The sequence below is a fragment of the Mauremys reevesii genome, linkage group 2 (genome assembly GCF_016161935.1).
Source record: "Mauremys reevesii isolate NIE-2019 linkage group 2, ASM1616193v1, whole genome shotgun sequence".
Classification (NCBI taxonomy): Eukaryota; Metazoa; Chordata; order Testudines; family Geoemydidae; genus Mauremys; species Mauremys reevesii.
Window position 1 is genome coordinate 55,092,042 of NC_052624.1, and position 16,753 is coordinate 55,108,794.

General features: G+C 43.9%; 2 long non-coding RNA genes across 2 annotated transcripts in view; one reads left to right on the plus strand and one right to left on the minus strand.

Annotated features, from left to right (window-relative positions):
- The window catches only part of LOC120399643, a 105,316-nt gene extending 91,801 nt beyond the window's left edge, over positions 1 to 13,515 (minus strand). Inside the window, exon 1 of the long non-coding RNA XR_005595268.1 lies at positions 13,160 to 13,515. This is a non-coding gene — a long non-coding RNA (uncharacterized LOC120399643). The remainder of the gene's footprint in view (positions 1 to 13,159) is intronic.
- LOC120399644 lies at positions 12,885 to 15,922 on the plus strand. Its single transcript, XR_005595269.1, has 3 exons — positions 12,885 to 12,945; positions 14,874 to 14,990; positions 15,746 to 15,922. It is a non-coding gene; the product is annotated as an uncharacterized LOC120399644 (long non-coding RNA).
- Positions 15,923 to 16,753: the final 831 nt, after the last annotated feature.

Genomic DNA, 16,753 nt, shown 5'->3' on the forward strand with positions numbered 1-16,753 from the left:
CTTGAATAAAAAAAATGAAACTGGCTAGACTCAAAAATAAATCCACCTGTCAAAAGATGACTCCAACTAGAATTGCTCAGGGGAACTCAGTTACCACCCATACTGCAGAAAGCTAAAAGATGCAAGATGAACCCATCAAAACAGACCTGATCATGACCTCCCAGTCCTAACACTCCCTTTGGCAGACTCCCTCTTCACCCTACTCAACCACCATTTGCTATCTTACATGAATTCACCCCCCCCAAAAGGTTACATGACTATGACCTCTTCAGTTCAATTCCACTTATGCAAGCACAATTTAAAAAAAAATACAATCAGGCCATTTTGATCAAGCAGAAGAGAGTTATTCACCTGCTGGATTGCTTAATGTTTCTTTTGTTGAAATCATAGATCTCAGAGTACAGAATTTTTCCTTAAGTGTGCAGATGATCTCTGTTGTGCAGCAGTAAGTCTGGAGTAACTCCATTTACCTTAATGGAGTTAATCCATATTTACCATTCCAACGGATATTGGAATATGGTCCCTAGCATGAGGTGTACCAGACCCTTCACAGCACACTCCAATTAAGAGAACCCTGGGCAGATAACCAAAAGAAGTTTAGCATGGTCTTTTAAGCACTGTCAACAGAAAATCCAAGTGTCTTCTCCATGTGCCTCTAGAAATTGGTGTGCATTTGCAAGTTCCATTTTAATTTGAGGTGCTGGACCAAATTGTATACAGCCCTGTCATCTGCAAACACACACAGAAGGAAAAATAAAAGTAGTGAAGTGAATATGCCTTGCACTCAAACTTACGAAGTGTTTTCTTATTGCCTGTCACATATTTGATTTGTAGAAACAAATACATTATCCATGTTTTTCTAGCACAAACATTATTTTCCACATGAGACCAGACTTAAAAGCGCTTTTAAAAAGGAGATGCAATAATCAGTCTTGAAACTTTCACTTGAAATTCAAAACAGAACCTGGAATAAGTCTTCTGGGATATTCCTACATGCTAAGGAATGTGCACCTGCTGTTACCTAAAGCAACCAATGAATGGCACCGTTACATCACAGAAATGTAATAGAAGCACCTTTATTTTTTCTTTGCTGTAGAAAATTGTAAGGCCAAAAAAGTTTAATACTGCACTGGATTTGAAAACAAAAATAGCAAAAAACAAAAAGCCCCTGTGCTTTCATTTCTTTCTCGAATTAAGTCCATGGACAACAGTAATGGCCACACCTCTCAGCCATCCCTCTTTTCTAGGGATGTCACTCATTTTAGTCTCAAAGTTCCACACAAATTTTGTGTCCTCTCATGCTTATGGTTGAAGACTATTTACATCAGAAATACAGAATCATGAAACGGGGATTACAGAAAGCATCACTCAGGCCTGGTCTACACTAGGGGGCGGTATTGATGTAAGATATACAACTTCAGCTACGGGAAGAGCGTAGCTGAAGTCGAAGTATCTTATTTCGACTTACTTCGAAATCAACGGCCGCGGCTCCCCTTGTCGACTCCGCTACCGCCGCTCGCCCTGGTGGAGTTCTGGAGTCAATGGGCATGCGTTCGGGGATCGATATATCGCATCTAGATGAGATGCAATATATCGATCCCCGATAAACCGATCGCGACCCACCGATCCGGTGGGTAGTGTAGACATACCCTTAGACTCCTTCCTTTAGATGTAACAACATTTTAAATTTCCTACAAAATTAATTTTTTCATCTCTCTCATTTTGGGCCTTTATCATACATTGCACCTCACAACTGGGGCTTAGTAGAATGAGAGGGACAGAGCTGGCTAAGAAGTACACATGTGGCCAATGAAGAAAGAAGAGTTGAACCCGCAGTACTGCGGGTTCTTCATTAGTTTTCCCATTTTATGTTGCCACTTTGTGTTAACACCTCGTACCTCCCCATCTCTCACCTCCCTAACTCATAGACTTAAGGTCAGAAGGGACCATTATGATAATCTAATCTGACCTCCTGCACAATGCAGGCCACAGAATCTCACCCACCCACTCTTGTAACAAACCCCTAACCTATGTCCAAGTTATTGAAGTCCTCAAATCATGGTTTAAAAACCTCAAGGTGCAGAGAACCCTCCAGCAAGTGACCCGCACCCCACGCTGCAGAGGAAGGCAAAAAACCTCCAAGGCCTCTGCCAATCTTCCCTGGAAGAAAATTCCTTCCCGACCCCAAATATGGTGATCAGCTAAACCCAGAGCATGTGGGCAAGACTCACCAGCCAGACACCCAGGAAAGAATTCTCTGTAGTAACTCAGATCCCACCCCATCTGATATCCCATCACAGACCATTGGGCCTATTTACCTGCTAATAAAGATCAATTAATTGCCAAAATTAGGCTATCCCATCATACCATCCCCTCCATAAACTTATCAAGCTTAGTCTTGAAGCCAGATATATTTTTTGCCCCCACTACTCCCCTTGGAAGGCTGTTCCAGAACTTCACTCCTCTGATGATTAGAAACCTTCGTCTAATTTCAAGCCTAAACTTCCTAGTGTCCAGCTTATATCCATTTGTTCTTGTGTCCACATTCGTACTAAGCTTAAATAATTCCTCCCCCTCCCTGATATTTATCCCTCTGATATGTTTATAAAGAACAATCATATCTCCTCTCAGCCTTCTTTTGGTTAGCTAAACAAGCCAAGCTCTTTCAGTCTCCTTTCATAAGACAGGTTTTCCATTCCTCGGATCATCCTGGTAGCCCATCTCTGTACCTGTTCCAGTTTGAATTCATCCTTCTTAAACACGGGAGACCAGAACTGCACACAATATTCCAGATGAGGTCTCACCAGTGCCTTGTATAACGGTACTAACACTGGAAATCTTATCTTTACTGGAAACACCTCGCCTGATGCATCCCAAAACCGCATTAGCTTTTTTTAAACCGCCATAACACTGGTGTCCTTTGGGAAACTTCTGGTAAACCAGTCTCCATTGGGACCAAACAAGTACCTAAGTCACAGCACTGGACCTTCAGAACATTCTACAATATCCCAGGGTCTGAAAGAGAGTTCAACTCCAAGGAAGAGAGTAGGGCAAACAGGTAGTATGAAAACGCAGAGGCAAAACTCTCAAAGAAGCACAGATACTAGTAACTTTTTGTTCTTCTTTGAGGCAGCCTTTGTATATTCCCATTTGTGGGAGTCTAGTTAGCAGTATAACACAAAGGGAGGTAAACTGAGGAGTGCTAATTAAACCAGTACTTTTATATAGGGTCCCAGATGGAAAGGAGCTAGGTGAAATCTTTACCTACCACACTACTTGGATTGAAACACATCATTAGTCACCACCTCAAGAGCACAAGACACCCATCTTGGTTCTTGATCTCATCAGATCCAGACAAAGGGGTAGGAAGAAGGAAGGGGAGGACATGCATCAAGGGCTCCTTGGCCATAACTTCCAACCAAGGAGTAACTGCAGAAGTTTTGTCTCGTATAAACCTCCATCTGCAGCATTGAGATGTTAAAAATCATTGGGGATTGTTTTAGCAATGTGTCACAGCAAGGGCTCTGATAACAACCCCCCGAACCTGCATGTGCCCTCATCTTACAGTGACCTCAATGGGAGACAAATTTGCTCAGCACTTTGGACAATCAGTCCCTAAGTGAGGCTGAATAGTTCCATCTACATAACTGTAGTCACCATTAAACAAGCATCATTCATTGCGCTACGGTATTTGACTTCAGTGCTGTGTTTCCTATAGGAGTAGCAGAGCTGGGAACATCTAGAGTGCTGTCAGTTCTCATTGTAGACCCTGATTCAGCAGAGCACATAAGCACATACTGAACTTTAAGCATGGTTTTAGTCCCAGTGGGGTTAAGCATGTGCTTTAAAGTTTGTCTACACCTAGTGACAGGTGCAATTAAAGTAGAGTTAGAATGGTAGAAGGGTGACAAGAGAAATGCCTTGCTTAATTTTGATCTGCCCTCTCTTCCCCTAATTAATTATCTTGCAAAAGGAACAATATTGCCCCAGACCCTTTTAGCTCAAGCTACATATAAAATAAATAACCTCATTTTTTGTTATGATTCTTTTAGAGTGAAAATAAATGAATTAAGAGCTCAATGGGCCAGGTTCTGTCGTTATTTGAAGTGGTGCAAATCTAAATCCAAATTAACTCCCTTAGCCTCACTAGATTTGCACCAGCATGGATGAGATTAGAATTTAGTCCAAGATTTACAAATTCAATTTTCATATATCTGTTATGCTGTAGCTGAACTCAAATGATGATTTTTTTTAAGTATCATTATTGCATTCAGCTAACAAAAAAATCTGGATAATCTGTTCCCTTTAATTGTTTGTCTTGACTATATTGAGATCGTTTCTTTCAAAACCCCCATGAACTACTTTTGCAGTCACCTTCATAGATAATTTGAATGTGTGAATCGAGTCACAGTGCAGATTAAAAAGTAAAGCAAGTTCCCATGGTGTATATATGTGTGTGTCACAATCACCACCATAGCTGGTCACCTTTTTGACAGGCTCAACAGAGGAATGTCATGGAAACAAACCTCACAAGGATGAGAGGCTTGGTTTAGAGAAGTACATTTATTATATAACGTAATATTGCCATAACATTCCACCTTTGATCTCTCCATGTAGATATAGATTATATGCGAATCTGGGAGTACTGCTTATTAAGGTGGCCCAACACTTTCCATTATCAAACCCTGTTTTTAGTTGCTTGTAACTCTGCCAACTGTTTGGGCTGAAATTTTCCATCTTGAGTGTTTTCCTCAGGTTGAATGGTTTTGGAAAATTTCAGTCAAAACACTGCAGCTGTTTCTGAGAACAAAGCTAGAAAGAGATACATTGTTCTGCCCATGTTAAAAAATTATTGCGATCTTTCTTTGAAAAAGCTCTAGCACCGGTGTGTTTTGAAGCAGGGGCTTGACAGGTTGCAAGAGGTTGGACTTTGTGTCAGGGATCTGTCTATTCCTGCTCTCATGAAAATCTGCCCAAATTATAAAACTGGGGGTGCGGGGGGAGAAAGAGAAAAATCAGCTTGCACATGCTCAGTAGAGACTTAGATTATAGCAGCTAAATTCCCTGAATATTCCATTCCCACCAGGCATGCTCCAGTCTGGGGTGAAGCAACTGAACTAGAAGCAAGGACACTATGTCCTGTGCTCTCAGTGACACACGCACACACTGGGCCCAGGCAGCATGGAGGCTGAAACTACCCAATTCAACTGCACAGGGGACAAGAGCCAGAGCTGGAAGGGGAATGAGGGGCAGGGTGGAAGAAGTAGACTGGAACAAGAGTCTGGAAGGGGCAGAGAATGAGAGTTGGAGGCAAGATTGGGACTGACTGGTCAAGAAGACTGGGGCTTGGGGAAAATGAGGACTGACTGGGAAAGGAAATTGGGGCTCTCATTTGGTGGGGAAGCCTGCAACTGGATGGGCAAGGAGTCAGAGTTTAAGGCCAGAAACGACCACTAGATTGTCTAGTCCTACCTCCCATCACAGGCCACGAACACCTGCACATGAAACTCAACAACCAAAATAAGACTGGGACAAGGAGACGTGAGTGGAGAAGAGATGTGGGACAAAGATAGGTTGGAGAGGATGAGGCAGAAGGGGTCACACTTGGAGGAATAGGCAGAATAGTCACTTGAATACACTGCCCTCTGCAGCCTGCAACGATGGGACGTTACACTTCATATTTTTATGGAAATATTTTTATACTATGGATATGACATAACTGAGATATACTTTATGCAAGATGGGTCTTGTAAGGTATTATTGGAAAGGTTATAATTTACTGAATGTGATTATCCAATTTGTATGCATGTGTCATTTCTGTATCTAAAGTTAGGAATATGGACTATGTAATAACAACAACTGGTGTGTATTGGGAAGACACCCTCAAGAGGACAGGCCATCAGATTTGATGGGCTATCAGGAAGGAACAACAAGACCATGAAGATACTAATCTCTCTCCCTCCTGGGAGGTGTCCAGGGATGTAGCTGTAACACTACTATGTCAGGTGGTCTTGTCACCTGATACTAAACATTATCTGGGACTTCTTGTAACTTTCCACTGGAAGGGAAGGAGGGGTCAAGTTTGGGAAACAAAGGATTCCCGCCTTATGTAAGTCTTATTTAAGGGTGAGGAGGAAGGCAAACGGGACTCCTCTCCATGGCCTGTCTGTCCAAGAAGAAAGACTGCTAAAAACACCTGAAGAGAAGGTGGGTGAGTGGGGGAGGAGGGAGAAAGAGTCCAGACTGAGACAGAGGTCCAGTCAGAAAAGGAATATAACTGGAAACATAAGCCACAGAGACTTTGCAACCTGCCTAAAATAACATTAAGGTAAGAAATTACATTTTGTAACCTGTTTCTTAAGTATATTCAGCTTAGCTTGCGTATTTTGTTTTGTTTGCTCAGTAATCTGAAAATCTGTTGTCTGTTATCACTTATAGTCACTTAAAATTCACCTTTTGTAGTTAATAAACTTATTTCTTGTTTGTAACATAACCCCGTGTGTACAATTCATAATTGGGATGGAGTAAGAGGCTGTGCATACCTTCCTTCACATTGAGGGAGGAGATGGATTTCAGAATACACCTTTGGGTCTGCGCTCTAAGGGAGGTGGACACCTGAGTGCTGGGGGCAAGTCCCTTAAGGTGAGTCTTTCCAAAACTTATCTTAGTTTCTTTTTCATTCTGCAGTTGGGTGTGGCCCTGCCAGTGTGTGCACTAGAGGAGGCTTAATAGCTTGGCTCAGCAAGGCAGGGTAAAGGGGGCCCAGGATGGTATAACTGACAAGCTCAGTGGTATCTCAACACATCAGGTGACATCCTAAGAGGGGCAACCCAACACAAACAGAACCTAAGATTCCTGAGTCTCACCATTCCTCTGCTGTGGATTTTTTCCAAGTTGCTTTTTAAAAAATATGAAATTATGCACCAAAAACCTACTAAATAACATTACTAAAGTTGCAAAGTCAAGTACTAACAAAATAAGTAGTGTCAGAACTAAAGTTTTCTGCACTTCACTGTCCAGTGCACTCAGACCTTGAGCACTAAATTCACAAACAAAAAATATTCAAAAGCCATTTCACCAAGATCTCTAAGGTCACTTCATAAATATGGATAATAATGTAGGAGATCCAAGGAGGGTGAAATGCTCATAGTAGAAAGATAGCAGCAATGAAGGCGAGGAACAGTACTTCTCTTTTCCATTATCCGTACATCCCTTGAGTGAAAATGGACACATTTTGGAGCATTTTATGCATCTGATATTCCCCTGAAGCAAATTATGTCTTCTACCATTAGACATTCTACACTGTGGAAGACAGGCATCCACTTTACTGCCCTGACCTCCAGAAATCACTACATTTTAATGGTCTAGACCCTTGCAGCCCTTTCCCTAAGCCAGCAATTAAAGCCTAATTTGAAGCTGCACTTGTGAATTTGGACCGTCCATGGTATCATTTTTGAAAGCAGAGAGGTGTGGAATTGTAAAAATTCTACTTTTGAGGCCATATAAAGCACATAAAACAATAAGAAACTACTGCCCCAAATTGAGATAAATACAATCCGCAAATAAAGGAAGAAAGGAGAAGCAACAATAATTCACTCTTCTCTCGGAAGTTTGGCACTCTGGCTCTGAGCACATGGAACAAGCTGAACAGGAAAACAAAACTAGAGAATATGGAAAGCGGGAGATGAGATCATCCCTCAACAACACTTCAAATTCATAGACACTTGTGGATTCATGAGGTGAGAATGACCAGCACTGAGGACTGTAAAATTCATTTGTAGCTTTTGAATTTGTTAACATACATTCACAACCTGTCTATCTTTTAGAAGGGAGAACATGAGCTGCACTGGTAAACAGGGACTGAGCAAAGTATCCTTTCCAAAAAACACTTCTTCAAAGTGTGACAATAGTTTGCATCCAGACAGTCTCTTTCATAGCAAGCTACACCAGGCTAGATAAAAGTTACCCCTATTTTTTAAACTGGTCACCAGTGTATTATTATTTTGTAAAGTTCAGATCCTGCAAATGGTTACTCCCATGTGTATCGATATTCACATGTGGAGCCCATTGAAGAGAATGGAATTCGGTGAATGAGTAACTATTTGAAGGACTGAGCTCTGAAATAGTTTCTGCACATGAGAGGGGAGTTGCACATTTGTGAATATATTTCACTTACATGTAGGCAGATTATTTTGTTCACACACACAAAATGGCGAAAGGCCTATGCCAAGATTTCTGTAAAGAACACCCTGAACTTTGAAGGTGATTGAAAGCCAAACCCGATCCAGATCCAAGTTTTGCAAATGAGCTCTGTTTGTGTAATAGACTGGACTTAAATCCCGCATCCAGAAATCACCAATTGTTTCAAATATGGTAGTGAATTTTGCCTTTTGAATCATCCCTAAATAAAAGCAGTAGAAGAAATAGCTAATTACTATACAATGCAGCATTCACCTCCACACACACAAATCTGTCCTTGTAAAAATAAACACCAAGAATTTGAAAAATGACAAATGATTTTGGATACTTCAGTTTTTGGAAGCCCACCTGTAACACCTTAAATGGGCCTAATTATTAGAGAATGAATGCTGTATGTTTTCTAAAAATCAGGCACCTTTAAAATGTCTTGGGCATCATCCTGGTCCTCTCTCTTTTCTAACCACAAGCTACTAAGAGACCTTCTCCTGGTCAAACACCTCATGATTTTTTTCACCCTGTTCTCCCCATCACCCTTACAAACTTGTGCAACTCCGTATTTACAATAGCATACACCCCTTAGCTCACCCCAAGGAGGGGAGAAAGAGTAGGTATTTTCCCCCTGAGAGCGCTGTCCTGGCTCTGACTCTCAAAAGCCAGCTGGTCTCCAGCACTTCCTTTCTGTGCCTTTTCTACTTTCTGGGCTAATGGGTTAGTTAGGCTAGAGGAAGTTACAAGGCTATCCCCAATCTATTAATTAGGCACAGCTTTGTCTCTCAGGTTTACTCCAGGGCAATTTAATAGGGATCAGAGTGCTGGTGAAGCAGTTCTTGCCCAGTCATATCTATCTCGAGTGCACCAGGTTGCGGCTCCTCCAGAATCTTCTCCTCAGGTTCTGGTTGCACTTTTCCATTCCCCTCCTTATTTATGCACACCCTGTCCATGGCCCCATGAAGTCATGAAACTTCCTTGTCATCTTCCTCCTGGCGCTGGCCACGATGGCCATCCACCATACCATTAGGAGGGCATTGGATGGGGAGGTGCTCTGCAATTGTGGAAGCTATTTCCGCTCCTCCCTTTGATCATGTATCCAGTCTGAGTTCCTCTCTGCCACGTCTGCTGACTCCCTAGACACCTTCAAAGAGTAGTGGGCACTGTCTGGGGTTCTCTGCTTGGTGTCCTCCTGTGGCCTCCTGCTTATAACCCTCACTTCTGTCCCTGTTTTATCATTTGTTGCCCCCGACACTTGCTTGAGGTCTGGGTTCAGAAGCTCCTCCCCTTAAGCTGGGGAAGGGCCTTCAGACATGGGCGGTCTTGTGCCCACCTGCTCACCTCCCCCAGATATCAATAGGTGCTATTGCCCAGCACTCTGGCACACACCTCCCACCCTCACCAAAGTTTTTTCTTACGCCATGCTTTCCCTCCCTTACTGGAGGTGCTTCCTTGTGGGGTTCTCCCTCTGTCTCCAAGGTGATCATCTTGGCCCTCCTTATATGGTCCACCCATTCTCCACCTGCACAAATCATACTTTGTGTGTGGAGGTTGCCCCCACAATTCTTTTTTGGAAAATAGGTCCTCACAACATGGGTACCTGGGACTAGTGGCCTCTCCCCATGCTCCTGCTCACTTGGAGTTCCTGGTTCTCCTAACCATATGAACCTTGCCTGAGCTTTTTCCCCTTGATGCACAAATGGGGGAGGAAGGAGATGCTTCAGAGGGCCACTCAACCCCCATTAACAAGTTCAGGTTATCCTTATTTTCCTTTCTCTCCCCCTCAGCCTCTCTGGGTTCTTCCCTTCCATCTTGGCTTGGATTCTCCCGTCTAGTAGTATCCAAACCTTCTACCTTGTTTTCCTTACTCTCCCCCTCAGTACCTTGGGGAATTCTCTTTTCTTACTTCTCATTTGGCTTGTGTCTTCTTGTCTAGAGGCATCTACCTCAGGTTTGTCCCTTCCTTTCCCCTTTTTCTTCACTTGAGACCCCCCCCAACACCAATTTGTTTTCCCAATGGGAAGGGCCTCTAGTTGGTGCCCAACACAAAGGAGTAGGGTAACCTATCCATTCCCCTTACCTCAGAGATTCCAAGTGAGCCTCCCCTGGACGTCTAGGAGTACCTCTGCCATCGGGCGGTGCTTTGTCTCCATAGACATACTTTAATTTCAAAATTGCTCCTGGAATCATCCAGAATTTACCAACTCCCACTATAACAGAGAGCAAGTGGAGGTCATGTCTATCAAGCTCCTTTGACACTTCCTCCTGCCATCACAGAAATGGTAGACAGTTCCTTTCTTTCCCCAGCCCACAAGTCCTGGCCCAACTGCTGACTTCAGCAAAACTCTACTCCATATAAGGACAGTCTCTTTTTATGCATCCCTCTCACCCACACTGGTAGTAGGTAAGGGTAGAAGTTTCTGTTGGAGCTCCTCTTCCCTATGCCCTTCCCACTGGAGAAGAAGTCTGGTCTGGATTTGACCAATCTGCTATCCTGAATGGTCAGCCCTCTTTCCTGGGAAGGTCCACCTATGTGTATTCCTTTGTCAGTTTAACTAAGTTACATGGCTGATGCCACCTGACCCATATGTTCTTGAGGAGGCTCTGGAGGAACTGCTCCAGAATCAAAGTGTTAATCTTCCCCAGTTGGGGTGTCCAGTCTCAGCCACCAGATGGACAAATCTATCAGGTTTTGGGTAAATGTCCAGGACTGCAAACTCCTACTCCATCTCATGGCTCAGAACTTCTGTCCACACTGTTCAGTGGGCAGAATCACCCAATCCAAGATGGCCACCTTAACCTCCTGCTCATCATTTAGAGCCATATAGGCAGAGGTGAAAGTAAGCTGGTACAGACCGGTACGGAGGACCGGTAAGAAAAGGAGACTGGCTGAAGGAGGGAGAGAGAAGCCTGCTCCCTACATAAGAATAGTTTAAACTCAGCTGTTCCCTGATGGTTCAGCCCCCAGAACTAGGTTTCTGGCATCCTTGTTAATTTCACTCACAGTAGCTGGGGGGAGAGGTTGAGGGGAGGGTGTGTTTGACCATGGCAGGGACAGTCCTTTTCTGCCCCTAGGGATGAGGGGATCTCTATCCAATACTAATATACACAACAAATTCAAGCATTTGGCTGCACAGCTTAAATCCAGAGCTAATAAAAGCAGGTGGAAGGGGAAACTCACTGTCACATTGGTTTCTCGGCTCCTCCCTCCCCCTCCTCCAGCCAGGCTGCAGACAAGGCTCTGCATTCCCCCCCACCCCCCAGCAGGGGTTCTCCTCTAGGCTCTAGCTTGCAGTAGGGACACTGGCTGAGATGCCTGCTGCTGCTGCCTGCAAAAGAACAGTTTAAACTCAGCTGTTCCCTGTGCAGTTCAGTGCCCAGAGTTAGGAGCCGTTTCTAGCATCCTTGTTAATTTCACTCCCAGTTGTTGTTGGGTGTGTGTGACCATGGCAGGGGCAGTTCTTTTCTGCCCCCGGGATGAGGGGATCTCCTAAACACAATCAAAATCAGGAACCATTTCCAAGTTCAAATCTATCCCATTCCCTCCCCAGCAAAGGATCTTGGTTGTGATGTCGAAACTACTTGCAGATCCTCTTTGAAATGCTACTGTTTAAAAAAACAACACAAAAACACGGAGAACATAGTGGAAAGATGTGTCATGATGATTAGGGTTTATTTTGGGCAAAGCAATTTTGCTAAAGCAACTAAAGATTCACAGGGAAAGCAAATAACCCCCCATAGACAAAACCACAAAGGGATTGGAGCGGAAAACTGAATATTCAGGGAAATTATTGTGCCTCCTTTGAAAGAAATAGTAGTTTTCATTCCAATCCACCCTCTTTATATATTGATTTAAACACCTGAAATGTCCTTAGGACATGAGTGCAATCTCAGATCTCTTTTTGTTTTGTCCTGCCTGCAGAGTGCGTAGGCTGAAATTGACAAAACTTTCTCCAAATATCTTGTATATTTCATGAAGGCTATTCCAGTTGTCCTTCATTCACTCCTGAGTTCCCCTCCCCCCACCCACCCCGTTCCCTCCCTGGTTGGCTGGCTGTGGTTTTTGCCTTGGTTACTTACTCCTTGGCAGACCCAGCCCAGTGGCACCTGCTGGCTCTCTGCAGGCAGCAGCCCACAGGGGCCGGTTGCTGGGGTTGCTGCTGGTCGGTGGCAGGCTGCAGCTGCATTGTTTGTGACACATTCATACACATACACATACATACAGTCAGAGGTAAAAGTAAGCCGGTCCGGTCCGGCGTACCAGCAAGAGCCAGTACGCCATGCTGGACTGCATCGACTTCCACTGCACGGATTGAAAGGGCTCTGGGTTGCCCGCGGCTGTGGGCAGCCCTGAGCCCTTTCAATCCTGGCCGCGGCTGAGATTTAAAGGGCTCAGAGCTCCCCACCGCTGCGGGCAGCCCAGAGCCCTTTGAATCCCGGCCATGGCTCTGGCAGCCGGGCTGGGGCCAGGATTTAAAGGGCTCCGGGCTTCCCTCAGCGGCAGGAGCTCTGGGCCCTTTAAATCCCTGCCCCAGCCCCGCAAAGCTCGGGGTTCCCCCTGGCGGCCAGAGCCCTGGGCCCTTTAATTTGCCCCTGAGCCCCGAGGGGCTCCCAGCCACCTCTGCAGCTGGGAGCCCCTGGTTGATTTAAAGGCCCTGGGTCTCCCAGCCACAGCTGGTTCCCCAGGGCCTTTAAATCTTGAGAGGCCACGCCTCTTCCGGATGAGGCCATGCCCCCCTCAGGACTCCAGCAGTACCGGTAAGTCCTGTAAGTTACTTTCACCCCTGCATATAGGCTTGGGCTTCACCGGTCAGATAGGGGGCTGGCCACAGTGCCCAGGCTCCCAGTCCCAGCCTGCAGTCATAGCCACCCTCTTGAAGGTACCCAGGAATGCCTCAGGATTATCCGTAGGGCCTATCTTACAGAGGCCCAGTCCCTGGGCCCAATTACCCTTCCCCGCCACGAGACTCACCACCCTTTGTAGTAACTGCTGCTGCTGCATATTTGCTTGCGCTCACATGAACTTCTGCAGGCCCTTTTGCTGTGCCACCTGCCAGGCACACAGCTACTGCCAGTCCAGGTGGTGTGGCTGCTGGAAACTTTGCAGAGTCATCTTGCTGTTTCACCAGGAACTGTAGGGTCTCCTCCATAGTCCAGGCCCCCAAACTCTTGCACCAGCTGTGATCCCAGACAAGCTCCCACATGCAGTTTGTTTACATTTGCTCTTCCCATCACCTTTCTGATCCATACACCATAATTATTTACAGTTTTAGTTTCTCTTCCGTCCTCTGAGGAGGGAAGAGAAGAGATCGCTCTACCCAGAGAGCTTTCCTGCTTCTCTATCTCCTGCGCTTCCTTCCTGTACCTTTCCTACTTTCTGGGCTAATGGATTAATTAGCCTTGTAACTTCCTCCAACCCATCCCCAATCTATCAATTAGGCACAGCTTTGCCCCTCTGGTTTACTCTGGGCCAATTTAATTGATGATCCAGTAATCAAGGTGCTGGTACAGCTGCTGCCCAGCTATCTGTCACAGCATTCAAAAATTGAAGCATCCAAAATCACTAATCACTTTTGAAAATCTTGGCCTAAAACAATATTTAAATAAAAATAAACCCAATGGTGCAGAAATCAGCTGTTCTTACACAAAGAAAAAGGACAAACAAAAAAAAAGAAAAGAAACAAGCCAAAAGAGGATTGTTTGGGGGAAAGAGGCTAATGCAGTCAGACAAATTCACCAGAATAGAATAGTTATGCCCGGCCTTGAAAACGAGTGGATTCTAGTGGACATGGTAAGACAATGAGGAAGTTCTGTATATAGAACTCCTAAGTTAAAAAAAAATCTGCCTACGCTAGATAGAACATCCTAATAATCAATCCAGTCTTCATCTTGGAAAAACATAAAGGAAGGGATTTGTCCAAGTGCATTGAATGTTTCTTTTATAAATTTCTAGAAGACAACTATGTAGTGGCTTAATCTTTCATTTTCATTTTCTTCAAATGAAAAATTAATCAACATAGAAGAGGGAGGTGCCATAGAGACAGCACATACATAAAGTATTTACAGTTTTACTCCTGACAATGGTCAAACCCAAGGCTTCCTGGTTCCTCCAGTCTGGCTGAACTGTGTTCAATGCATGATTGTGGGCAGAGTAGGGGCTTTATTCCATCTTTGTGTCTTCTCCATCCTGGGGCTAGCCACGGGGGATGATTTCAGCCCCTACTGTAGCCTCTGTCCAGCAACTGAGGCTTATGGATATGTAGAGGGGCCTATGCTGTGCCTCCTTTTCCTTGAACAAGGACCCTAAACATATTCCAGCTACCGCTCAGGAATTTCCCTCTATACTTTAAGAATTCTCAATGCACAGGTTAAGCCTCATTAACCCCCTGTACCATCAGAGTACCAGGGTCAAAAGTCCAGTCCACATTCCAATAGGTTGAGACTTGGTCAATATGCAGCTGGTCAATTTTTTTGCACCCACTAAATTGGATATGGCCTTGATCCAAAGCCCACTGAAGTTTGATGAATGTTACCACTGACATCAATAGGCTTTGGCTCAGGCCCCAAGTGATATGTAGCCCTTCTCCTCTCCCTCTTCCTATTCTTCCTCCTCAGTCAGCAGCCCTTTCCCTTCCCTTTTTTTAAAGTGACTAATATTTCTCTCCCTTCCTTTTCTTTACGTATAGGGCTAATTTTGGAGCGGATGCTAATTTATACCAACTAAGGATACCAGTTGAAGATACCAACAAAACTGCCTCACATACAGGTGTCCTTTGGTGACCCCTTTGTGACTTGTTGTCTTTGTAAGTTGGAACATCAGGTTTTATCTTTGTCTGCAAGAGTCATGCTCTACAAAGGAAGATTATTTGCAGAACCTATTAATTCATTCTCATAGTGACTGCAGAAGGCTGATGTCTCTACTGAGAAGCCGTGGACTCGTCTGAGGGGTTAGTTTGTTTTTAATTTGAAAGGGAATCCAAATAGACTTTTATAAAGCACAATTTGCTTTTATGTTTTGGCATTATGCTGACAACTGTTTATAAAATCATGCAAGGAAATAATCTCTCTTAACCAATATGGTTCGGACATATTTGCCATGTTAATTACGCTGTTGGTCTGACATTTCAATGACAGTCCTTCATTGTAATCAGCTGAGAGATGGTTCTTTAACTTACTCAGTGCAGGTATAAACCCCTCCAAAGTGAATGTAACAAGTCTGGAAATTATAAACATAGCAAGCAGTCATTTCCCCAGAGATTTTGGATTCTGACTTTCACAATGAGCTCTCGCTTATAGCAATAAAATTCTGGAATTCTACAGGGCAATTATCACTAAATTATAATTACAATAATGGATGCGCTAGTCACTCTAGCAAGACCAATATCCTGAAAACAATCACCTAAAAGGACACAAGGCAATTTTTACTTTGACACACTGAAAATGTTCAAATATGCCTGTGATTTTTTTTTCAAACAGTAATATGCATTTTTGGTATTTACTACAGAAGTGCTTGTTAACCCAATAATAACCAAATGCTTGTTATTCTATGAATCTTTAGTATACTGCAGCATGGCCCTGTGCACTGGAATCTCATCTCTGAAGTCCTTAGCTGCCTGGTGATCAGTTGCATGATGGCTTTTCAAAAATATATTTTTGGAAGTAAATTTCCCAACATGAAAACAGCTGTCATAAAATGTGTTGTGACAAAAATAGCCCTGTGTAATGATTTTTAATAAATATTCCAGGCAGCGTGGGAAGTACTGGAGTGATCAGTTTTAGTCTAGCCCATGTCACATTGCAGTTTATATCCTTTATGTTTAGGCTGTCCATGTGTCATTCAATTTTTCCTATTCCTGTGCATATTCTAGTTTTGTGCACATTTGAACACTAGGGGCTCACTAGATGCTCTCCTTGGCTATGCTACGGCAGATTCAGTGGTGGATTGAACAGTTTAACCAAATCCCAGTTTGCGGGTGACCTCCTGCAGGCAGCATTAAACAGTGTGCCATGCAGTGTCCCATGCACCTTCCACTCTGAAACCTATAAGGCTTCTCATCCAGCAGTTACTGAGGAATGAAACTGGAGAGTTACATCATATTCAGGGGCTCTCCTGAATTCCTTTCACCCCGGTGCAATCCTCTCTTGATCTTTCGAAGGAGGCAGAGATGACAGCCAGCTGAGACAGTTTCAGAGAAAAAATAGATGTCACAAAAATATTTAAATTAGACCAGAGAGAGGACAAGGACAACAGGGCTGTTCTCAAACCATTCCAGGCATAAAGATCCTTCTTCCAGATCTTCACATCTATCAATGTTTTCTGCTCTGACTTAGACCAGTTTTAAGCGGGTGTAACTCCTTTGACTTCAAATGAGTTACATCTGTTTTATACCAGTATGAGTCTAAAAGAGTCAGAGAGTCTGAAAATTGTAACAAAAGGCAAACAACCCTTCAACAGATGGGAAAATGACCTCCTTGTCAAGAAGCAATGTTTGGTACTAAAAAGATTTTGTATTTGGGCCACCAAACCTAGACCCTGTTCTGGTAGCTGCACAGAGTAATTGCCAGA